Here is a 26208-nt window from a genome sequence, read left to right as displayed (position 1 = left end):
GATCTTAGTTTTCTGAATGTTGAGTTTTAGGGCAACTTTTGGACTCTCCTCTTTCACTTTCATCAGGGGGCTCTTTAGTTCTTTGCTTTCTGCTGTAAGTGTGGTATCATTTGCATATCTGAGATTATTGATATTTCTCCTGGCAATCTTGATCTAGCTTGTGCTTTATCCAGTCCAGCATTTCTCATGATGTACTCTTCATGTAAGTTAAATAAGCAGGGTAATAATATACAGCCTTGACTACTTCTTTCCCAATTTGGAAATAGTCTTTTGTTTCATGTCTGGTTTTAACTGTTGCTTCTTGACCTGCATACAGATTTCTCAGGAGGCAGGTCAAGTGGTCTGGTATTTCCATCTCTTTAAGAATTTTCCACAGTTTGTTGTGATCCACACAGTCAAAGGCTTTGGCGTAGTCGATAAAGCAGGAGTGGATGTTTTTATGGAACTCTCTTGCTTTTACGATGATACAGCAGATGTTGGCAATTTGATCTCTGATTCCTCTGCCTTTTCTAAATCCAGCTTGAACATCTGGAAGTTCATGAGTCATGTACTGTTGAAGCTTGGCTTGGAAAATATTGAGTATTACTTGGCTAGCATGTGAGATGAGTACAGTTGTGCAGTAGTTTGAGCATTGTTTGGCATTGCCTTTCTTTGGGATTGGAATGAATTAGTATGTTATAGGTATTGAATAGTTGCCTGTGTAGTCCCCATCTCTCTCTCTCTCTCTTCTCACTTTCTTTTTTTTCTCACTGTCTTTCTGTCCTTACATTCCTATCATTCTCCCTCTGTCTTGCCATTTTTAGATTGTTATGTCATCCAGGCTTTAATCTTTGGTTTTCATATACTCAGGCATCTAATATTGGAGATGCTAAAACAGATATTGAGGAGTGAATGTCAATTAATCAAGATGCAACTTTATAGGTTGTTGAGAGTTCATGTTTTAGGCTCAGACTTTTGGAAGTTGAAATTTTGGCAAAAAAAGCTGGCATTGTTGGGTAAGAAGAGCTGATACCCAAGTTAACACTGTTAAAGGTTGTTTCCCAAGTATATAGCACTAACTTCTACATCTGGAAGTTTATGCTGATCACCTGGAAATTTTTCAGTCTGATTGATTTCTAAGCTTTACTCTTTGGTGATTATGATTTGGCAGATGTAGAGAGGTGCCAAAGATCTGGTTTGAGTGTGACATTTTGCCAAGTCCAAGAACCACTTATAAGTGAGAATGTAATGAGGGCCTGGCCTCATTTTCCTGTGGAAATAGAGGACAGGGGAGGCACTCGGAAAATGTTACAGAGTTGTGTTGAGCAGACTTGTAAACAAATTCCTTCCTAATGGTAGGAAAGAATCAAAACTGACACCAGGCTTTAAATTCTGATGGTGGGATGCTGGTAATATCATCAGTGAAGTATTGGTGTTTAATGATTGTTGACAAAGATAATTGATCGTGTTTTTGATTGACAGAGAGTGAGAAGATCTAGAAGGACATCCTGGATCTCTGTCTGGAAGAATCCAAGGTTGCTTGGAAGAGAGGACAGCACAGAGCTTAAGAATTTAAAGTCGAATCTTATAAAAGTGTGTATGAGGACTTCCCTGGTGGTCCAGTGGTTAAGAATCCACCAATGGAATGCAGTGGACATGGGTTCAATCCCTGGTCCAGGAGGATCCCACAGGCCACAGGGCAGCTAAGCCTTGCACCACAACTACTGGGCCTGTGCTCTCGAGCCTGTGGTCCACAACAAAAGATGTCAAGACAGTGAGAAGCCTGCACACCACAACGAGACAGTAGCTCCCACTCACTACAGCTAAAGAAAGGCCCAGCACAGCCATAAGATTGTGTGCCTGCCAGCACAGCAGCAGAGATTATGATGCTATGGAGATATAAATACTACTCATCATTATAAGGGCTTTCCCTGTGGCTCAGCTGGTAAAGAATCTGCCCACAATGCAGGAGACCCAGGTTTGATCCCAGGGTTGGGAAGATCCCCTCTAGAAGGGAACACCTACCCACTCCAGTTCTCTGGCCTAGAGAATTCCTTAGACTGTATAGTCTGTGGGGTCACAAAGAGGCAGACATGACTGAATGACTTTCACTTTCTTTCTCTTTCATCATTATAAAAACTACAATTTATGTAATAGTATACTACTAAGAAATTTACATACAATGTCTAATGTCATCCTTACAAAAACCTTGGGAGATCCCCAATTTTTAGAAAAAAATTAAGACTCAGCTTTTTGTTTTCCTGTGATCAACTAGTGAATTTTCAGTGTATATGTTTTGATGACTCTAGCACTTGACACATGACTCTAAAAAAGTCCTTTGTACCATACTGACAAAGTGACAAAATAATAAAGAAGGATCAGCTAGAGATTTTTCTCTTATTTGAAAGAGAAAATGACAACTTGGACAAAGTGGTTTTCTTAAACAGCGATAATTGCTTCAGAGAAGTAAATTTTTACTTTTTCAGAACTTGAGAAAATCTACCAGTTTGGGCAATTACGGGGTTGTTAGCAATCTCTGAGATTAGAATTTCGGAGAAATAGAGATGAAAGAAGACATTAAAAGGTATGGTAAGTCTGTCTTCTGAGACCAGGAGAGATTGAGTGTAGCAGCTCTATCAGCAGGTTGGTGTTTATGGAAAAGCGAGAAGAGAGACCCTATCTGTGAATGTTCAAGGTGAAAATATTCACACATTCTTAAAATATAGGAATAGACTTGGAAGAGTCTGATGTTGCATAACTATAAAAGTGTCACTGAAATTGGCTTTAATTCAGGTTGCTGGCTTCTGCGGGTAGGAAAAACAATTGGAGAATGTGGCAAGTGTGGGTGGTTGGATGGATAATGATGTGATTTTGTCTTTTTAGACTCTTGCTATTAAGTAGAAAAAGAGGATGAATATTGGAAAGGCAAAAGAATGTGTTTTCCTAGAAAAGGCATACCTCTTAAACCTCTCAATTAGAGAGAATAGAGTGTGAATGTGGTAGAAAAAGAAAGGTAAGCACAGAATGATCTGAAGAGCCCCAGAAGAAGCTGAGTTATGACTATAGATCAGAAGTAACTAGAAGGGTATGTTCACAATGAGCTATTTATTCAATCTCAGAACTGGGCGTTTATGGAAAAAAGGGATCCCAGATTTCACCTCCTTGTATCTACATTTCCAAAATTTTATCATTTCAGTACTACTTTTTCTCATTTTTTATTGAGCTATAACTGACATGCCATAAAACTCACTTTAATGTGTACAATAGAGCAATTTTTAGAATATGTGCAAAGTTATAGAACCATCACCACTATCTAGTTCCAGAACATTTTTCTAACCCCTAAAAGAGACCCCAAACTCATTAACAGCCATCATCCATTTCCCCTTCCCTTCAGCCCCACTGTCTATACAGTGTTTTGACACTGTTCCAGGCATTTCATGTAAATGGGGTCATACAGTATGTGATCTTTTGTGTCTTTTTTTCATTACTGTATTGTTTTCAAGGCTCATCTATGCTGTAATATTTATTTGCACTTTATTTCTATCTATGGATGAATATTATTCCACTAATTTTATTTACCAGTTTTCAGTTGATGGACATTTAGGTTTTTATTTTGGGATTATTATGAATAATACTACAATGAGTGTTAGAACATAAGTTTTATTTTTTGGGGAAGATATGCTTTTGTTTCTCTTTGATATATACAAACACATTTTGGAAGTAGCAACTTCCAAACTATCTTTTAAAGCCAGGGTACCGTTTTACATTCCGCCCATCAATCTATGAAACTTTGTGATGATAGCTATCTTAGTGGGTGTGAAGAAGTATCTCATTTTGGCTTTTATTTTCATTTCCTTACTGAATAATGTTGTTGAGCATCTTTTCCTGTTCTTATTAGCTGTTGTATCTGTTTTTTTTTTTTTTGAAGACAGTTCTATTCAAATTCTTTGCCCACTTTTAATTCCACAAAGAAGGGAAAGTCTATTTTGTCTGATATGATTGTTGTTTTTGTTTAGTCCTTAAGTTGTGTCTGACTCTTTGTGAACCATGGACTGTACCCTCCGGGCTCCTCTGTCCATGGGATTTCCCAGGCAAGAATACTGGAGTGGGCTGACATTTCCTACTCCAGGGGATCTTCCTGACCCATGGATTGAACCCGCGTCTTGTGCATTGGCAGGCAGATTCTTTACCACTGAACCACTTGGGAAACCTGATATTACTATTGCTACCCCCAATTCCTCGTCATTTCTGTTTGCATTATATATTTTTCCATTCCCTCACTTTCGTTTTTGTGTGTATTTAGCTCTGAGGTGAGTCTTTTGTAAGCAACCTATAAATGGGTCTTATTTTTTTGTATCCAATCAGCTGCCATAAATGCCCTTTTGATTAGAGCATCTAGTCCATTGACATTTAAAGTGATTATTGATAGGTATGTATTTACTGCCATTTTTTTTTCTTGTTTTCTGGTTGTTTTTGTATTAATAGTTCTTTATTTTTAGTATCTTTTATTCTCTTCCTTTGTGTTTTGATGTTTTTATTTAGTGGTATACATTTGTTCTTTTCTCTCTAGTTTTTTTGTATCTAATGTAGGTTCTTGATTTGTGGTTGCCATGGGGTTTGTATATGTTGACCTGTAACTATAGCTACTTGTTTTACACTGGTAGTCATTTAAACATATTTTAAAAGATCTATCTTTTTACTCCCCTTCCCTACATTTTGTGTTTTTCATGTCATATTTTACATCTTTATGTTAACCCCTTCACTCTTTATTATAAACATTATTTTTTACAATAATGATGATCCGTAACCCTTACTATATATTTGCCTTTCATAGTGGACTGTTTCTTTTTCCATAGGTACTTCTTGTTCTAGCCTTTTCAGCTGGAGAAGATCCTTTAAATTCCTTTGGGGTTGGTTTAGTATTGATGAACTCTTCATTTTTGCTTCTCTGAGAAGCTCTTTCTCTTTCCTCCAATTCTGAATGATAACCTTGCTGAATAGAGTATCCTAGATTACAGATTTTTCCTCTCAGGACTTTGAATATATCATGCTGTCCCCTTTTAGTCTTCAAAGTTTCTTCAGGGAAATCAGCAGATACGTTACGGGAGTTCCCTTGTAAATGACTCTGTTTTTTCTTTCTGTCTTTAGAATCCCCTGTTTAACTTTTGCTATTTTAATTGTGATATGTCTTGGTGTGGATCTGCTTAGGTGCATCTTGTTTGGGACTCTCTGTGCTTTTTGTACTTAGATGTCTGTTTCCTTCCTCAGATTTGGGAAGTCTTCAGCTGTAATTTCATCAAATGTATTTTTAGTCCCTTTCACTCTCTTTTTCTGAGACCCCTATAATGCAAATGTTATCTCAGAAATTTCCTAAACTGTTCTCATATTTTTCATGTTTTTTCTTTTCTTTTTGGATCACTTTCATTATTCTGTCTTCCAGATCACTTATGTGTTCTTCTGTATGACTTAGCCTGCTATTTATTTCTTGTAGAGTGTTTTTCACTTCAATTATTGTATTCTTCAGTTCTATTTTCTTTTAATATGTTCTAGTTTCTTGTTAAAATTCTTACTGTGTTCATCTATTCTTTTTCCTAATTCAGTTACCATTCTTATTACTCATTCTTTGAATTCTTTATCTGGTAAGTTGCTTTTTCTGTTTCATTATTTAAATTTTCAGAGATTTTCTCTTGCTCTTTCTATTGAGAATAGTTCATCTGTCTTTCCATTTTATTTAGGTTTTTCTGTCTCTATGGTTTTATTGATAGGTGGAGCAGCTACCTATAACAGTCTTAAAGGGGTGTCTTTATGTGGAAGTGTCCTAAACAGTCTATGTGGGCCCAGTGCCCTTGGTGGGAAAGCTGGATTCGATGTGAACAGAAGTTGTTCTTTCCTCAGGGTGTGCTGGCAGCTATCACCATTGTAAAAGATAGGGCTGGAGATGGAAGGTCTTTGGCTGGAACTAGATGTAAGGTAGGGTTTCCCCTCTGCTTAGTGGCTGTCACTGCCCTATGGAGGGGAGGATCACATCCCAAATGGATAGGGCAGAAGTCTTGGGGCTCCGGGCTGAGCTGGCTCTGTTTTCCTTAAGTATGTTCTCTCCTCCCTTTCAGCACAGGCACCTTCACCCCAGAGGAGAACAGTGATGGAGCAGGAGAGGCCCATGTAGACTCCCAGCTCATGTCAGTTTGTGAGCAGTAGTGTGTCAGCTATAGACAGAGGTCTGAGCTGCCTCCAGGGCACCACCTGCTGTGTCTGAGTCCGCTTTGTCTCTCACAACCAGTCACTGCCCACAGCCTCTGCCTACTACGCTCAGCTACGGAACCACAAAGCAGAGCAGGTAGAGCCATGTAGGCCACATGGGCTCTTGATACGTGTCGGTGCACATGCCGTGGCAGTCTGGCCGCTGTCATAGATTGCGATCACCCCTGACGTGCTGCCTGTGTAAGCATCAGCCAGTGGCAGTGCCCACTGCTACTGTCCCGTCAGATGCCACCCAGGGTCCGAGTTGCCTGTTTGTCCTCCTGCTGAGCTCTTTCCCTGGTCTTGGCCATCCTTGCTCCAGTGCAGAGCTGTGAGGTGAAGTAAGCAGGACTGGGGTATTCATTGTTCAGACTGGGAGATGTCTTGGAGTAATCACAGAAAACTGGGCAGCCATTGGATCAGTCCTCAGTCAGTCCTCTGTCCCATAGGGGAGCAAACCAGCTTTCCCATGCTTCTAACAAGTGGGGCCCAAGATTCCTACACCCCTTCTGTGAGTTTTGCTGGCTCTACAACCACCCAAGTAGGCTTGTCTTCCCTGTGTCAGATCCCAGTACTAGGGCACCAGATATGTGGTTTGAAAAGCTCACTCCCCAGGGCAGATCTCTGGGTCCTCTCCCAGGGACACAGGTCCTGATCTTATTGCTTCTCTTTCCTTCTTAGCTGATTCCATGTGGCTCTTTCTTACAGCCTTGTTTGTACAGGAGTCTTGGAGTTTTGAGTTAGTTTTCAGTGAGAATTGTTCCATACAGAGGGGTATTTTTATGTGTTTGTTGGAAGAGGCAAGTTCCACCTCTTCTGCTCTACCATCTTGATCAATTCCCTCCATCTTTTTACTTTTTGGTAGTTTCTTTCAAAGCACAAATATTGATGAGGTCAAATTTCTCTCTTTTTTTGAGGGGGGCAGGGATTGCTTGCCCTTTTGGTATTGCGTCTGAAAAATAGTTGCGTCATCCAAAATCACAAAGATTCACAGCTATGTTTCCTTTTAGGAGTTTCTTAGTTTTAATTTTTATATTTACATCTTTGATCTATTTTCAGTTAATTATTGTACATGGTGTGAGGTAGGTGTCTACTTGCATTCTTACGCATGTGGATTTCCAGTTGTTTCAGTACTATTTGTCTTCAAAAATTAATTGACCATAAATGTAAGACTTATTTCTGGAGTTTCAGTTCAAACCAACTTATCAATAAGTCTATTTTTATGTCAGTGCCAAATTGGTTTGATTATAGCAGCCTTGTAAGTTTTGAAATAATACTACTTTTTAACATTAAATACCATAATACTTATGACTGCCATTTTAAAATTTATATTTTTCTATTAAAAATATTTTTAAATGTATTTTTGGCTCTCCGGGTCTTTCTTTCTGTGCTGGATTTCTCTAGTTGTGGCAGGCGGAGTTTACTCTTTAGTTACAGTGCACAGCTTCTCAGTGCGGTGGCTTCTCTTGTCACAGAGCATAGCGCTAGGGCACGCCTGCTTTTTAGTGGTTGCCTGCATGTGGGCTCAGCAGTTGCGGCTCAGGGCCTCTAGAGCGCAGACTCAATAGTTATGGTGCACAGACTTAGTTACTTCAAGACATGTGAGATTTTCCTGGACCAGGGTTGAACCCGTGTCTCTGGCATTGGCATGCTGATTCTTTACCACTGAGCCATTAGGGAAGCCCAAGTTTGTGTTTTTTAATAATATAATTAGGTGGAATCCTTTGATAGTTTCTGTTCTTAGTCACCTTGGTTGAAAGTTGGTTTTTAGTTTCCCTGGCTGAAAACTTGAAAAATTCTAGAAAAAATAAAATGTTAGCATTTCAGGTCTGTAATTTATATATTACTTGTTGTTTATTGGATTATAAAAGTTTTAAACTGAACATTTATGGGTTTCCTTTTGAAAACATGTGTAGCATGAAAAGAGAAGCTTTGGATATATATTATATATATATTACATCCATATTTTGTTTAGCTGTACCCAGGCAGTTATGCATATGTACAACTTCATCAGCATGAGATCACTTTCCTTTTTATTAATCTGAAAGAATACATCTAGATAAATTGGAGTTAGATGTTATTAATAAAAAGCCAGAGTCCTTGTTTGATGATAAAATGGTAATGTATCTGTGTGTGACAAAGAAACAGAGAACAAGAATACTAATTCTCTAAGAATTTATTCTTTAAGATGCTGCTGTTTTCTAAGATATGAATGTGAGTAATAAAATATGCAAACAACATATGCACTCACATGCCAGGAATGTTTTTTTTCAAGATGTAGTACATTGAGTGTGATGTGTGAAGTGCAAATCCAGCTGCTAACAATCAGGTATGTGATTCATCATATTTTACAAACATTGTTTTGCATATGGGGAAAAATCTCATCTAATAATAGGATCTGTATATTCTTTCCTTCTCTCAGTGTTGTTTTCTCTTCCAATTGTATGCCATTTATTTAGTGTATGAACATATATTTAGTGTATGAACACATATTTATATGAAAAATGTGTTCATTATTCTCATATAATTTATGATGGGATTTAGAGTTGTTTGGTCTGAATAGACACCCCCTCCCATCAGGCTGTAGGTAATAACACATCCTTTGTCTCTTTACAGCAAAAATAGATTAAAAAAATAAAAGTTGTATTGTACATATAACCAACAAGACCATATACTACAATTAATTGGTTTTGTTTCAAATTCATTGTGTCGGAAATGGTGTAATTACACTGCTCCAGTTGCATTCCTTTCTCTCAGCATTGTTGCTGTTCTCCAGTGGATTGTGGTCAATAATATTTCATTTTAAAATCCTGTGCTAAAGGTGGACAGGTCTTGAATTACATGTTGTTCTTTAAACCAGCTCATAACTGTGCTCTGTCACACCAAGTATACTGATGTAACATTTATTTACTTTCATTAATTTGGAAACTGCATGATTTACTAAATTATACACTGGTCATTCAGAGTCATCATATCAGGTGTAGTCAAAGGCCAGATTGAATGGCGTTTTTCTGCTCGCGGTTTCCAGTCTTTGTTGAAATAGAGCATGCAGAGTTGTTTTTGATCTTCATAACGAAGGCCATCTCCAGGAGGCATTCCTCGAGCCCAGTCTGACCAGAGTGCACCTCTTGCAAGAAGAATTCCCTTCCTTCTAGCCCATTTTGACTCTGCCACTTGTAGATTTATGTACACACTACCGACTTTCACCATCACTCAGAATAGGAATGTAGCTACCTTGTTATAGGGAGGTGGTAAAAAATGCATTCTGAGCCAATGTTGTAAAAATATCCTATTAGATTTCATTTTAGTATTTTTATTATGTAATTTTGAAGATTCAACTGTTTTTTTTTTTAGATAAACACCAATGGCATACTCAGGTTTTTACTCTGTGCAACACCATATTCCATAATATAACATACATGTTAGTGGAAGACAGTCTCCGGAAGTTGAACTTACAGTAGTCACTGCTTGTTGCCACATTTTAATAGAGATATCTAAGGAGATAGACAGAATATTTTAAGCTGAGAGAGGTGAAGATGATTGAATTTTCTTTTTAAATGGAGAGGTTTGCACATTATTAGGTTATTTTATAAATCCTACTCTGCAGCCTATACATATTTGCATTGATTTTTGTAGGACAAAAGTGAAATTGATTCCTAACCCATCACATTAATGTAATTTATAACATTTTTTTTTGCACATTAAAGTTTTTCTAAATGATGAGCTCACACTTTTTTCACAAGTTTGCCTAAATTTAATTTAATATGTGGGGCGAAGAGTAGAAAGAATGGCATCTCGGTGATTCTCTGTTCTTTAAAATATATCATAAATTTTTTTTCCTCTTTTGTCTGGAGTTCAAGCATCATGCTAGTGATATTAATAGCTAATAGTTTGTAAGTTCTGCCATCTCTTCAGGTATTTATTTCACTTGAGATGTTTTAACCAAGCACTGTTTTATTTACTTATTTTTTTTAATCTTCTTCTTCCACTAAAACAGTAAACTCCATATGGGTAGGGACTTATAGTGATCATAAAGGATCTGGCAGATCACAAGATAATGTAAACCATTATCTTGTGGGGAGTAGGGGGGGCAGGGATTGAAGTGGGGCGATAACCTGATCCTATTTGCATCTTAAAGACAGCCAAAGTTCAGAGCAGGAGCATGATGGTCTGGTGGTGGGGGCACATTTGGGGTCAGGGAGAGGACTTAGAAAGCTGGTCCAATAAGAAATAATGATAGACCAATTTAAGATATTGGTAGTAGATTTGAAAGTCATGGACTACTTTAAGCGATATTAAGGAGGTAGAATCTATGGGACTGTGTGGTTGAGAGATGTAATTAGTGGGGAAAGGTAGAGTCCAGGAACATCCTCGGGTTTCTTTTTGTGCAATTGGTGGAATCATGTGTGAAGAGAAGCAAATATTTTTTCTAAAATAAAATGAATTCAACTAGCAGTTTGTTTCATGTGAAGCACCTGAAGGCTGTCAAGAAGAAATACCCAGTAGGTTATTAGAGATAGGAATCTAGAACTCAGGAGACAGATATGTGCTGAGGATAATAGGGTTTAAGTTTATCAAGACATAAGTGGCTGTTGAAGCCATAGTTCGGGAGATTTTCCAGGAAAAAAATCACAAAGAGAATAGGGGACTGTGGGTTGAATCCTGAGAATTGGCAGTTATTCCATAAATAGAGCCCAGGAAGACAAAATGAGTAGCATCCACAGAAGTAGACAAAGAACTAGGCACATGATGTGCCATAAGAAGAGCATATCAGAGTGTTTTGTGTCTAACCGTGTGTGCGTGTGTGCTAAGTCACTTCAGTTGTGTCCAACTCTTTGAGACCCTATAGACCGTAGCCTGCCAGGCTCCTCTGTTCATGGGATTCTCCAGGCAAGAATAGAGTGGATTGCCATGCCCTCCTCCAGGGGATTTTCCTGACCCAGGGATTGAATTTGCATCTCTTTTATCTTTTGCGTTGTCTGGCAGGTTCTTTACCCCTCGTGTCACCTGGGAAGACCCTGTGGGAAATAGAACACGATGATAAAGAGAAAGCAAGGGGGATAAATCTATTTGACAATTATTGAAACAGCATTTATTGGGGTCTTATTGTTTGAGTGTGGTCTTCAAACTTACCCAGTAAATAAATGCTTATCACCAGCTTTCAAAGTAGTTCATTAAAAAAAAAATCACCGCAAAATTAATTCCTGATCATCTAATAACAGGTTGTGCCTTCTGACTGTTTCCACCCTTTAAAAGACCTTTCCCATGTAGCAAGGGGGAGAAGAAAAACAGGTAAATGAAGAGCCATCTTTTCAGTATTCAGGTCCAAATGTCTACTTCTCTCAGGAAAACATTCTTTTCCTTGAAGAATAATTTCATTCATTAAGAGAAAAGTAGAAGTTTTCATAGTGTTGCCAAACAAAGTGGTTCTCTACTTTTATTTTCAGCAAAGCTAAATCTACTGCATATTGAAATTGTATCTTGATATGCAGAGACCCTAAAAATGAAATGCTGACACACTTAACTGATTTTTTTCATTTCACTTTCTTAATGTTGGCTGTGCACATAGGCAGACAGTCATGTGAGATAGTTAATGATTATATGGATGAAAGAAAATATGATATTTTGCATAATATGATGAGAAAATATTAACTGGAAAACTTAAGGAAAACAGAAATTCAATCCTAGTCTTATTTTCTTCTCTTTAGTATGGTAATCTCTGTACAATTCATACCTGTCCAATGTGATACAATGAAATGCTTTTAAGTTGTGTGGTATTTGGAAAATAAACCCTACTTTAATATCTTGCCGTTAGAATACCTCCTCTACTTAAAATTCTTACTAAAATGATATATTAAGAACAGAAGTAACATATTATTTGCTTTAATCAATGAAACACATAATAAAATGGTAAATACTCAATATTAACAAGAATTTAAATGAAAATACTAAAAAAAGTTTGGATAAACATGTAGAAAAGGCATAACACATTCAAAAATTATAATTTTAAATTATAATTTACAAAAAAATAACTTATTTTATAGATGAGAAAGCTGAGTTGGAAGAAGGAAATTTATTTGACTAAGGTGCCTTGACAAGTAAATAGCCTTGAGATTGCATAAGGCCAATTTCATGAAGTCGCACTGTTCCTTTTTTCTTAAGGTGTTATCATTTGTAACATATTCTCTTTGCCAAATGGATTTCATCTCTTTGCTCTAAAAGATGAAATTTTTCCTGAATTTCTTATAAACCTTAATCTGGCCCTCCTAGGTATTTTACAACATTTTAATGTTTCCACATTTACTGGGTGTGTGATTGAGTGTGACTAAAGCAGGCGAGTCTGCTTGACTTCACCTGCACAGGCCTTTCAGTTTTATATTTTATACCATTATTCAAGCAGGAAGGCACCTCTGCTTTCTGCCTATTATTTTCTCCACCTGCACTAAGAGGTAAGGACTGATTTAAATGTTGTTGCCCTTGTATAGCCTTCACTTTTCCTCCTAGTCAGAGTTAAGTTAAATCTTCTTTACTGGCTCGACCAGTACCCCTTTTCCAGTCAAGTATAGGCAGAGATGTTGGATGAATTCCTTGGAATTGCAGTCTGAGGTCAGGTGGCCATTGTTTATGGAGAGGCCACAGAAAGGGGAGCCGGGGGAAGTGTTGTTTTACAATACAGCATCCTGGGAAGAAGCCAAAATCAGGCAATGACTCATCAACCCCAGATGGTTAGGCTTTGAGGAGCGGTACAAACTAGAGGCTCCAATCAGATCAGAACAAATGGTTTGAAACAGAGGAGAGAGATGGCACCTGAAAAAAGAATCACTGAACCAGAGAAAACTGGACTGTTCTTAGCCTGTCTGCAGACTTGGCGGGGAAGAAGGTAGGCATTAAAGACACTGACCTGGGAAAGACACGAGACCTTTTTTCGGACATCATGTAGTGCTTCTTATACCATTTACATATAGGAGGTAGATACATTTTTATCTGATAAATGTGAATGTCTTCATAGTTATGTTTTTGTGTATTCTTCTTTGTATCTTTTCTTCACGATAGTATAGTGAAGTATATAGTATAGTATAATGTCTGACATCATAATTGCTAGGTAAATATTTGTTTCATTTATTTAGTAAATGTTGAACCCATTATATATGTAACTATGATATATTGACATTTCTAATTTTATAAATTACTTAATCATACATTTATTTAAAAGACCTATGAACTATGTATTGGGAATTATACAAAAAAGCAAAATTAGAGCTATTTTCACCATCTAGAGGATAAAGCAAACAGTAAATGTTGCCTTGGTTGCATTAGGTATGGTGACAGGTATCTGTACAGGGCATTATGGGAGCCCTTCTGGGAGTAGCTATATTCTCAGGGAGTGGTTATGGTTAGAGTCCTTTTAAGCTGAGTGGAGGAATCTTCAGGAGGCTGCCAGGAGAGTCATGGGGCATGAATGCAAGTAAATGTAGGGGAAATGTTTCAGTAGGGGATTAGTAGAGGGTTTAGTACTGGGAATTGAGAAGGTAGGATACAGTAAATGTGAAGAGGGCTCAGGTCCTGAAGGCATGGTATACTAAAGATTTGAACTTGATTCTTTGTCTTGAGAAGCACTGAATGATTTATAAAGGAATTCTAAGTGCATTTCTTTTGTTCTTCACTGCATTATTTTCTACCTAATTTTTAATGTCCTATCCCATATGTGTTTCCAGGAATCTGGTATGTCTTAGAACATTAAACCATCCAAGAATTAATGGAGAACTTGATACCATTGTCACCAATATAATCACCAAAGTCACTTACTTAATGGTTGTGTCTGCATTGCAAACACCATGTTCCTATTTAATGACTACTGGAGCAAATACAAATTTAATGTCAGTTAGGCTTAGGCAACATATGTAGACTGAGACTTTTAGAAAATCTATTAAGGTACAAATAAAACATTATAATTACTTCTCACGCCAAAGCTCTTTTGGAATTGAATGTATTGATATTTATTGTGGAGAAAACCAGGCCATAAATTCTAAAAACCCATTTTATTACTTTCTAAATTAACACAGCTGAACTAAAAATGAGGCCATGGTTTATAATGACTGGTTAAATTGCAGTAATGTGCTCTTGAACCCAGTAAATTGGAATCATTATGTACAATTCTCACATTATAACAGCATTACTTTATAATACTTAGAGATTTTTATTCTATATCTTGATTTGTAAATGTTTTAAACCAGGACTTTGAACTGATGGATAAGTTTAAATTCACATGTGTCAATGATTTTGCCATTTATAATTAAGGACAGAACTTCAGGGTTTTTACAGCTATCATTTGCTCCTGATATCTAAAGAAAGGTGGAATTGCTCTACTCTTCATTGGTATTCTGCAGATTTTATTCTTCAGGAATTTTCAATGAGCTAGAATTATATAAGAAAATGTGTCATTTATTCTTACTTATTTTAAAAATATTTATTTATTTGGTTCTACCAGGTCTTAGTTGTGGCACCCAAACTCTAAGTTGTGGCATGTGGCATCTAGTTCCCTGACCAGGGATCAAACCTTGGCCCCTTGCATTGGAAGCACAGAGTCTTAGCCACTGGACCACCAGGAAAGTCCTGGTATATGGTTTTGAATTATGACAGATGGATATCTAATTAACCCAGAGCAGATAGTTACCTCTCCCAATCTATTATTTCTTGAAAGGTTTTCAAGAACATAGGTCCAGCACTCTCTGAAGTTGATCAGTTTAGTGGTTTATTCCCCTAGTATGAGGTTTCTTTCTTTTGAGATAACTTTGTTGCTATTGTTCATTTACTCAATCATGCCCAACTCTTTGGGACTTCATGGACTGCAGCACACCAGGCTTCCCTGTCCTTCACTATGTCCCAGAGTTTGCTCAGACTCATGTTCATTGAGTTGGTGATGCTATCTATCCATCTCATCCTCTGCCACCCCTTCTCCTTTTGCCTTCAATCTTTCCCAGGATCAGGGTCTTTTCCATTGAATCGACTGTTCACATCAGGTGGCCAAAGTATTGGAGCCTCAGCTTCAGCATCTGTCCTTCCATTGAATATTCAGGGTTGATTTCCATTAGGATTGACTGGTTTGATCTCCTTGCAGTCCAAGGGACTCTCAAGAGTCTTTACCAGCACCACAATTCGAAAGCATCAATTTTTTGGAACTCAAGCATCTTTATGGACCTCAGTTCAGTTCAGTCGCTCAGTTGTGTCCGACTCTTTGCGATCCCATGAATCGCAGCACGCCAGGCCTCCCTGTCCATCACCAACTCCTGGAGTTCACTCAGACTCATGTCCATCGAGTCAGGGATGCCATCCAGCCATCTCATCCTCTGTCGTCCCCTTCTCCTTCTGCCCCCAATCCCTCCCAGCATCAGAGTCTTTTCCAATGAGTCAACTCTTTGCATGAGGTGGCCAAAGTACTGGAGTTTCAGCTTTAGCATCTCCTAAATTGTGTTCTGTAAGGACTTACTATCACAATCCCTGGTGTTTAAATAGATCCCAGGAATAATTTTCCTTTATGTATTTCTGGGATATAAAGTGAGATACTGTTGCTGAAGCTGCGGTAAACACGGAAAAGAATTTCTCATGAATAACTGTATAGAAATTGTATGATCTAATTCAGATAAAGTAATTAAGAACCTGATGGTGAAATTTGCTGATTGTAACCTGTCAGCATAGAAAGTATGATGGTACTTGTAGATCACACTGGGAATACTTCAGGCTAAATGTAGAATTCAAGGCACTTTTATAAATTGAAAAAGAGATGGGAAAATTTGATAGTAAATTTCATTGGGGGCACATTCAGGGAAGTACCCTGCAGAATAATAATAAGCTATGAATGTAGAAAATGAGAATGACTCACTGTAAGTTTAATAAGTGAAAAGAGATCTAGAGATAATAGTGAACTAAAATTGAAGATGAATTAGTCACTCTTCTTTTTGCATAGAACATGTAGATTAAGTGCTGCGCACAGTTACAAAGAAAATGGAACAGTATAATGCTGCCCTCAGGAGACCAATGAACTAATGAAAAAAATATAAATATGAAAGAGCCAAACTATAAAGTATGTGTGCTGTTCTCACTCATACTCAGGGTAATTTTCCTACTGTTGAGTGCCTATGTGGCTGGTTGAAAAGACCGAACGTTTAATGATTTTGCTCTACTTTATATCAGTACTGATAACAACCCAGTTCACTTTCTTCTGAGCTATCTCCTTGATGTGTATAACCTGGGAAAATGTGGGTCATTAAATCATTAGAAGCACTTGAATCTAGAGGATTATGTGCTACAATATGCTACTTGAGGTTTTTTTGGCTTAAATTATTTCAGCATTTTAAAAGAAATCAGGCCTACTTTCTATTTCTTTTTTAGAATTGATATCTCACCTTAGAAATGATATCCATCATTCATGTAGTCACCCAAGTTTAAACTTAATTTTTGGCCACTATCCATGCCACCTTATCAGCATATTCAGTCTGTTACTTAAATTTTTAATTTCAGAATTGGATAGGAACCTTAGAGTTCATGTAGTTCAATTATCGTCTGAAATATGCATACCCTTTATGAGACTTCTGGAAAATATCCAGTGTGTTTTTCTAATATCTAGAATGACAGGTAACTTTTGAAGTCCTTTTAAATCTTCCTTCTTTCATATATATATATATGTGTGTGTGTGTGTATACATATATATCTGCACACATATATATGTATATATATATATGGTGATGGCTTAGTCACTCCCTCTTGTCTGACTCTTGGGACCCCATGGACAATAACCTGCTAGGCTCCTCTTTTTATGGGATTTCCCAGGCAAGAATAGTTGAGTGGTTGTCATTTCCTTCTCCAGGAATATAATATAATAATTTATATATAAATTATTATATATATATTCCTTTAGCTTTTAACCTGGTTTGATCGTTATCATGCCTGGATGTCTTCACACAACCTCCTAACTGATCTTTCTCCTCTAGTTTTTATCTTTCCTAGAATATCTTCATACCACTGTTTCAATAAAACTCCTAAAACACTTTGATCACATTGCTACCTTGATTCAGAAACCTTCAGTATTTCCCTGTAGCCTGCAGGATAAAGTCAGAACTCATTAACTTGAAATAATCTAACTCAACATATGTTTCAGGGTTTAACTTCACCTTTTTCAGTTTTCCCAGCCTCTATTTTGAGCTTAGTTGGTATGCTTACTCTCTCCTGCTGAAATTATATTGTTCTTGTTCCAGTGCTATTGCTGATGCTGTTTTTCTTAATATTTCCTTGTTCACTACTACCCTTCTCTTATTTAAGTATTAACTATATTTTAAGACCCAAGCTGACCTTGGAGAGACAGCAGTGAGTGGTGTTAAAGCAGGATCTTAGTTCCCTGCCTAGGAAGTGAATCTGGGAAACCTGCAGGAAAACCAGGAATCCTGGCCACTAGACCACCAGGGGCTAGATGCTGTAAGCAGAGCTGCCCTGGTTCTTGCCCCCATTGAAAACAAAAATATTTCAAGCAGGCAAAAACTATAAAATCAGGTACAAAGTTTATTATTATTAGCACAACATAACTTGTGGAGGAGCGTGCAGAGACACAGTTTATTTAGACAGAAGTGAAACAGGAATACACACCCAGAGGGAAAGGGTGTAGGTGAACTCTTTGTTGAGGAGGAGCTCAATAAAGAGGCAGTTAAACCATTTATATAGGGTCTTTTTGGGTCTTTGTTCCCCCTGGTCAGTTATCTCACTTCTTCTCTCACAACTGACCTATCTTAGGGCCCTCATCAATATATGTGTGGGGTTTCCCTCATAATTCAGTTGGTAAAGAATCTGCCTGCAATGCAGGAAACCCAGGTTCGATTCCTGAGTCGGGAAGATCCTCTGGAGAAGGAAATGGCAACCCACTCCAGTATTCCCGCCTGGAGAATCCCGTGGACAGAGGAGCCTGGCAGGCTACAGTCCACAGGTTCGCAAGAGTCGGACACGACTCAGCTACTAAACCACCACCACCACCAATATGTGTGCACATCTTTTTTCCAAGATGGATTCCAGTGTGAAGGCCTATGGGAAGTTGATACCACCTATTATGGGGTGGCATCCCCCTCCCTTGCTGACCCCCAAGGAATCTTCTTGTGCATATTCAGTCAGGGAGGTTTCCTTGACCTCAGGAGTGATTGACGTGATTGTCTTATCTCTTTATTCCAGTAGAGCTTAGCTTCTGCCATTAACTTTGTCCTTGAAGTGTCTAGGGATGACAGAGCTACAATTTACTCCACTTGATAAACTCCAGTTGTTCAATTCAGGGTCCCATCTACCTCCTACCTCAAAGGGAGTCCTCTCTTGCATAACTCACTCCACACCATGGCCAGAACACTGTGGTGTTTTCTTTTCTGAACTCCTAAGGGTACTCATATTCATCCTCATTCATTTGGTGCTTACTTATGAACTAGCTTGGCACAGTTCTCATATTGTTATATTGAACTGCAATCTCTCTTTTGTATTGATGTTTTAATTCATTTTCACATTTTAAAACTTGAGAATTTTCCAGGTTTATTTTATGAGTTGATATGATGTAGAACATATGGCTTTCTAACTGTATTCCACCAAATCTTAGGGACGCCTGAAAATATGACTGGGGATGGAAAGAGAATAGACTGGAACTTGCAGTTCCCCAGCAGCTTCTAACCCAAACATGTCTGCTTTGATCTGTTTTCATACCAAACCTCTGTATTTGATTACTTTTGAGGAAAGCATTGAGACTAAAGTTAACTTGAAAACTGTAGATGAGATTTCCCAGAAAACTTGTAGAGGAACTCACACTTGGAGTAGGAGCATGGGTTTTATATCCAATTTTGACTCCTTATTGTTCTCTGTTTTAGTTTCCTTATTTAAAAGATTACCAGGTCAATATATTTTACCTTATGTCTCTTAACACTGTAGAAGTCTCTGATGCTAAGAAATTTAGCAAGAGTGTTGGAGTGGGCTGCCATTTCCTTCTCCAGGGGATCTTCCCAACCCAGAGATTGAACCTGGATTTCCTTCATTGCAGACAGATGCTTTACCACTTGAGCCACCAGGGAAGCCTATTAAAATATAGTGACATTTAATTTTCTATTTCTAAAAATATTTATGGAAAGTATTTATTTATTTAGCCAGTTCTATTATGGAGTTGCTTTTAGGTTTTAGTGGCTGTTATGGCCAGAATGTTCTTCATATGGCATATTAACTACATGATAATTAAATAGGAGAAAGGCAAATTCTTTTTCACTCTCTCCTTTTGATCAGAACATTATGTATGGCATTCATGTAGCTTTTGCTTTTTGGTACCACTTGCAAACTCTTCATTAGCATCACACCAGAAATCACTGTGTAAACATTAAAACCTTAAGAACATTGTCTTCAGAAACCACTGAATTTAAAAACAAGATGAGTGTTGGGTGTAAAAGTGATTTTAAAAACATAAAGGATACATTATGTAAACTTATGGAAAGCCATTCCTTACATTAATCTTTTTTGCAATACCCCTTTCAAAGTAGGAGGCCACCATAAAGATAGGTAACAGATGTAAGGCAGAGGAAAGATAACTTAATCTTTCTTGTGTTGCTTGTCCTTAACTCGTACCTACAAAGTTAATATGTAAGGATGCCAAGAGTTAGCACCAACAGAGAAGTGGAAACATTGAAATTTAGTTTGAGGTCTGCTAGGAAATTACCTAGCAAAGACATTACTTTGCCAACAAAGGTCCGTATTCTCAAAGCTATGGGTTTTCCAGTAGTCACATATGGATGTGAGAATTGGACCATAAAGAAAACTGAGTGCCAAAGAATCGATGCTTTTGAACTGTGGTGCTGGAGAAGACTCTTGAGAGTCCCTTGGACTGCAAGGAGATCAAACCAGTCAATCCTAAAGGAAATCAATCCTGAATATTCATTGGAAGGATTGATGCTGAAGCTGAAACTCCAATACTTTGTCCACCTGATGCAAAGAGCTGACTCATTTGAAAAGACTGCTTCTGGGAAAGATTGAAGGCAGGAGGAGAAGGGGACAACAGAGGATGAGATGGTTGGATGGCATCACCTCTCGATGGATATGAGTTTGAGCAAGCTCTGGGAGTTGGTGATGGGCAGGGAGGCCTGGTGTGCTGCAGTCCATGGGGTTGCAAAGTCTAATACGACTGAATGACTGAACTGAACTGAGGAAATTACCACTTAACTCATCATAGCTACAGTGAAACTGATCTAAGCCTGCACTTTGCAGATACTGGCACTGGGTTGTGCAACAGATTTCAGTGATAAACCAAAGTCTGCAGATGAAGGACTGTTTCCAAGAAGTTAAGCACAGAACCAAGATTTTTCTACTTCTTGTTTTAAACACTTGTCTTGAGAAATGAAACAGAAAGCCATTAAAAATGTGAAAAGATATTAATACTAGAATTGAAAGTCTTTTGTGCATCACAGTAGCATTTGGTGCTTAAAGTTGTCATGAACAGTAGTACCTGGCACGTATCAGAAAATAAGGCAGGTGTTTCCATGTTGATAGTACTATGAGACACTGGTGTATGAGCTTCTGCAGCTGGTTCTGGCATTGTTAACAGCAACATCCAGTCAGGAATTTTTGGATGTCCTTTAAGTAGGGAAGATCCCCTTCAAGTTCTAAGAAATAAGCTCTGGTGCTCACTGTTTACACTTTCTCCTCAAGCAGGTCTCTCTCATTTAAGAAGAGAATTATGATGACATTGCTGAAAACCTGGATATTGATAATCACGTTTCAGAAACGCTCAGAGATTCTGTAAGGATTTGGTGATCTACCTTCCATACCATCTGGTCAGATTCTCTTGAGGAAATAAGGAAGCACTGATGTCATATTCTGGAAGGAAGCATGAAATAACCAACATTTCCATTTTGATCTTTGATTACCTACATCAGACATTTTGAAAGGAACATAGTAAGTTTCAGTGTTATACTTAGAAATATTTTGTTAGGTATTCTGCAAAGCAAAATATCTTCTTATGGTGGAAAGCCCTTAGCTCTTTGAGTTTATCTGTTCTCAAGGAAATAGTTTTACTGATTCACTCAGTTGAAATTACCATGCCTGTCATGTGCCTCCATCTGCCTACTGTGCCCTCATAGCAGAAAACTATTGGAAAAACAAAACAAAAACCTGGCATTGTCGTCATTCTCTGGGCTGCCATGGGTGACTGAGGTTGTCAACAGTCATCATCTTGTCTCTGTTAAGCTGGTTTGAGTCATTTCCCCAAGGAATATGAAGCATCGCTTGAAATCCTACAAGCACCGTCATACCTTTGGTCATGTGACTGGAGAGAGTGGGGTGGAATTCCTCACCCGTGCTTCTTAGAGCACTGCCTGTGGATGATCCAGTCAGCTCCAGGAAGATGGCTCTGCTGCTCTGGTTTGCTCCCAGATGTCCATTTTTCATGAACTGCTTCAAGTCAGTCTGACTTTTCCCAGGACCGGCATTGTCGATCTGCTTAGACTTCTGCTGCTGCCTGGCTTGCCTCCCATCACCACACAGTGGGTAAGTGTGCTGAGAGCCTGGAGAGAATGAAAGGAAATCCTGAGGCTTCGCTTTTCACTCCAAACAGTGTTAACCACTGCATAGTGTCTCCCTGGAGTGTAGTTTTGGAGGAAAAGATCTGAACTTGAATCCTGGGTCTACAAATGAGGAATCCTGGCTAAATTGCCTCATGTTGTTGAATCTCAGCTTCTTCATTTCCAGAATAAGGATAATCATAACTGTCTCTTCAGGTTGCTATGAACAGCGCTTGTGAGCATTGGTCTAAAATGGTTAGCTCAGTGCTTGCACTTGGGTGTCTGGACTATGTTACCTCTTTTTTCTTCTCTGTAATTATCTTTTTTTTTTTTTTTAAGGACTTATTTATGAATGACTTTGGGAATTTTTTTCTCAATAATCAAACATTTAAAAGATGAGAGTTTGTCACTATTCAGGTTCTGAAAACACGTATAAATGAGATTAAAAATTTGTTAGTAATGGTGATTTCAATTCAGTAAAATTGCTGATTGGGATATCTAGATACATAGTTCTATTTGCTTTGTTAAAAAAATCAACCACATTTATCTGGGTTTGGGAGGAGTAGAATTAAATAGAAGGAAGTAAAGGGGATTGTATGGGAGATGAACATTTTCTCTATTTTTTTACTGTCTTATTTTAGGTGGTAGTTACACAGGTGTATAAAATTTTTAAAACTAAACATGCTAAAAATATCTGTGATTTATATTAGTTAGCAAACAAAAAAGCACCCATATTACTTTAAAAAGGGTATACGTTCTATTTTAGTTTAATTCCATCTGAAGAGCCTAGAGCAAGAATTTCATCATTTTGTTAGTCAAGGCTCATATATTTATGTGTTGTTCATAAGACCAGGTATTAGTATATCTGAGATTAAATTTATGGGATGTGCATGCTCATTGATAGATGATATCATTCATTTTTAGTGTTTGCTTTTCTCTTATTCTTGAAGCTACAGCTTTACTAGGCATTGAGCCTGTCCTAAAATATGTGGGTCAGTTATTTATAGAGTCTAAATTAAAAGCCTTATGAATTTAAACATGGTATTAAAATAAATTAGAGTCATTCATAAATGGAGAAGGTCAGAGATTCCCTTGTTTTCTTATATGAAGTTATTTTTTATGCATCATTTAGGAAAAAGTGTCTACTAAAAACATGAAACATGACTTCCACTTTAACTTTATTTTACTTAAGTTTACTCATTTGAGAATATGAGTATGCCAGTTTGTAGTCAAGTTCTTCATGTTGGTTTTACATTTTAAGGTTTCTTTGAGTTCATTGTTTTCCTTTTGATCTCAGTGCATATCAAATATTCCTATGAGAACCATAGTTCACATGCTTAAGGCATGTGTTTTACATAGCATTAAGATAGTATGGTCACCTGTAAGTTCTTATAATTTGACTCCATTGCAGGATTGTTGTTTAACACCCCTAGGTACTTTCAGAATGTTTAATGCTGTCTTCATTCTTTGAAGCAATGTTGCATTTTTAGTTTAATTTCACTAATTTGTTTTTAAATAAAAATTTCCAGTACTCTATTAAATGATATTTAATGACATCAAAATGTAGTTAGGAATTTAGATAAGATGTCTTTATTTAGCCGAGTTTTGTGAAAATATGGAAAGACATAGCTTTCATTTAGAAATGTTATATAAGGTTATTTTGCAATGATATATCAAGGTACTGGTTATGTTTGTCTTTTCAAGCTTTAGGAAAACTATTACAAATTATTTCAAGCTTGAAAAAAATTGTAAAAAATTATGTAATATTTTTGATTAGTAGAAGAATTACCTTCATCCTTTCTAAATAATTTTTTGTAGATAGTCTAAAATTTAATTTGCAATATTAATTACTTTGGTGCTTTAGCATAACACTTTCCCCCCCATGATTTTGAAATCCAATTAGGTCAGGTATATAAAGGTAAGTAGTATTTTAAGATGGTACCAGTTTAATAAGTTGGCACTCTGCATGTGTTTATGACAGCTTTGCTTCATGTAGTCACTCAGAACTGAATACATTTGCTGTTCTAAAAATGGGAGAGTCTATGTTTAATTCAGCCCTTACGTTTAAGAAGGTGATATTGTGTCGTTTTTATCTGATACTTTAATATAAATAACATTTTATAAATTCATTTGATAAATGTAAGTGGAAAATGTTTGAATAGATTATTTAAATGATGCTTTAGTAAACTAATGTCGTCACTGCCTCTAATCAGGAGTGGTTACTGAGGTCTGAATAGCTGCCATGTGGAAATCCCTACCTGTACTAGTGTCCCTAGACAGCCCAACAGCTGAATGAAAATCATAAATAAGTGAAGAATACTCCAATACTCAGTAGCTCCATAAATAGAAGTACATATTTCATTATTATTTTGCTTTTTAACTTTCCTGTTTATATATTTTTGCCTTTTTTCTTTTAGATCATTTGTCTTTTTCTTATTAGTATGTGGGCTTCATTGTAATTTCAAGATAATATCCCTTTGTTAGTTGCATAAAGTTTAAATGTTTTCTGTTATTTTTTTCATTTAATGGGGCCTTTTGACACCACTATAATTTATCATTGTTTTAACTTGCATTTTGTGAATTTCTTTTTTAGCAGAGGGCATCTTATTTAAGAATTCTAATCTTAAAGACAGAAAAATATTCTCCAATGTTTTCTTTTTAGTATAATTTTTTTCATTTTATATTCAGATCTATCATTTGTCTGGAAAATATTTTTAATCGATGGGTCAGGTAGGAATCTAATGGTGTTTTTCATAGTGTGGTTAGATGACCAGTTGTCCCAGTAGCATCTGTAGTCTGTTTTCAAGCTCACCTGCCATAAACCCTCTGTCCACAGTGACTTCCCATGTTCTGCCCTGGTTTTTTGGACAATCTCCAAGTCAGTACATTCTATCTTAATTACTAGGTTATATTAACTCTTAATACCTACCTAGGTAAGAATTGTATCTAATCTTCCAAGTGGTACATATTTTCTTTCCTTTCAGTCTTTTTGTGATTTAGATATGTCTTCTGTATATGGTATGCATCTATGCATTTAAGAGCCACACTGATTATCTCTGCGTTTTTGGTATAGTCTTTTTTTTATTCAGATGGTAAAGTGTCTGCCTACATTGCGGGAGACCTGGTTTTGATCCCTGGGTCGGGAAGATCCTCTGGAGAAGGAAATGGCACCCCACTCCAGTACTCTTGCCTGGAAAATCCCATGAACGGAGGAGCGTGTTAGGCTACAGTCCATGGGGTCGCAAAGAGTCAGACACTACTGAGCGACTTCACTTTCACTTTTTTAAATTATTTTTATTTTATATTGGAGTATAGTTGAGCTGTTGAGTAACAATGTTGTGTTAGTTTTGGGTGTATAGCAGAGTGATTTGATTACACATATACATGTATCTATTCTTTTTCAAATTCTTTTTCCTTAAATTTTTGAAGAATATTTACCTACTGTGCTATGCAATAGGTACTTGTTGATTCTCTATTTTAAATATAGTAGTGTGTATGTCAATCCCAACTTTCATTTATCTCTCATTTTTAATAATAATTGTGGCCCACCTTCATTTTGTTTGGGCCTCCTGTCATGTTTGACATCACTACTAATATTATTTGTTGTACTTTACTTTGATTCTTTTTTTTTTTTTGTTCCCTACATTTTATTTTCTTCTTAGGATTCTCTTCATTTTGTAATCAGGTACCAGACCACGTTGGAAACCATATGTAATAATGCTGGTATGTCTTGAGGCCATGGATTTCCCTCTTGGTGACAGAAGTTCACTGTTCTTTTCAAGGCCTCATTAAAGATTTAATCCTTTGTCTAAAGGTGCCTATAGGGCTTATGAGACATCTGAACTCCTCCACCAGTGGGTCAGTTTTTCTATAATTTTTCTTCAGTCCCCTCTTTGTCATCAAATTAAATATTTGGGTTGCTTTGGCTTTTAACATAGAAACCTGTTTGTTTGGGGACGAAATCAGGACGATATTGTTTAACTTCCAAATCTCGGATGTTCTTCATCACAAAAGAAGGGTATTTCTTCTGAGCAGAGTTCCCACAAGCTTGTCGGCCATCTGACACTGAACACAAAGAATTTAATGGCAAATGCTCTGCTCTCAGATGATATTACAGATTGCCATTAACACAGGAAAGGCACAAGTAGGTCTGAACTATACCTGTGGTCAAGAGAGGCCCATTATAGCTATCCCATCTCAGATTGAGATTTTGCTTCTTGGTGTCAAAGATGGAGAAATTTCATATCATATGATATCCCTTATATGCAGAATATAAAAAGAAATTATACAAGTGAACTTACATACAACACAGAAACAGACTCAACAGAGAATGAACTTATGGTTACCAGTCAGGGAAATAATGAGGGGAAGGGATAATTAGGGAGTTTGGAATGGACATGTACACACTGCTATATTTAAAATGGATAATCACCAA

General features: G+C 37.2%; 1 protein-coding gene across 6 annotated transcripts in view; it reads left to right on the top strand.

Annotated features, from left to right (window-relative positions):
- Positions 1-26208, top strand: part of LOC129623203 (catenin alpha-2) — a 674017-nt gene that overhangs the window by 59620 nt on the left and 588189 nt on the right. The window contains exon 1 of one of the 6 annotated variants that reach the window (XM_055540376.1): positions 12944-13099. The exons of the other annotated variants lie outside the window; for them this stretch is intronic. The gene's annotated coding sequence lies outside the window, so the exon portion shown is untranslated. Of the gene's footprint in view, positions 1-12943; positions 13100-26208 lie in introns of those variants that run through there. 6 annotated transcript variants of the gene reach the window in all.

The sequence above is a fragment of the Bubalus kerabau genome, chromosome 11, assembly GCF_029407905.1.
Source record: "Bubalus kerabau isolate K-KA32 ecotype Philippines breed swamp buffalo chromosome 11, PCC_UOA_SB_1v2, whole genome shotgun sequence".
NCBI lineage: Eukaryota > Metazoa > Chordata > Mammalia > Artiodactyla > Bovidae > Bubalus > Bubalus kerabau.
The sequence above is the reverse complement of the archived record's forward strand: the minus strand, read 5'-3'. Positions and strand labels throughout refer to the sequence as shown.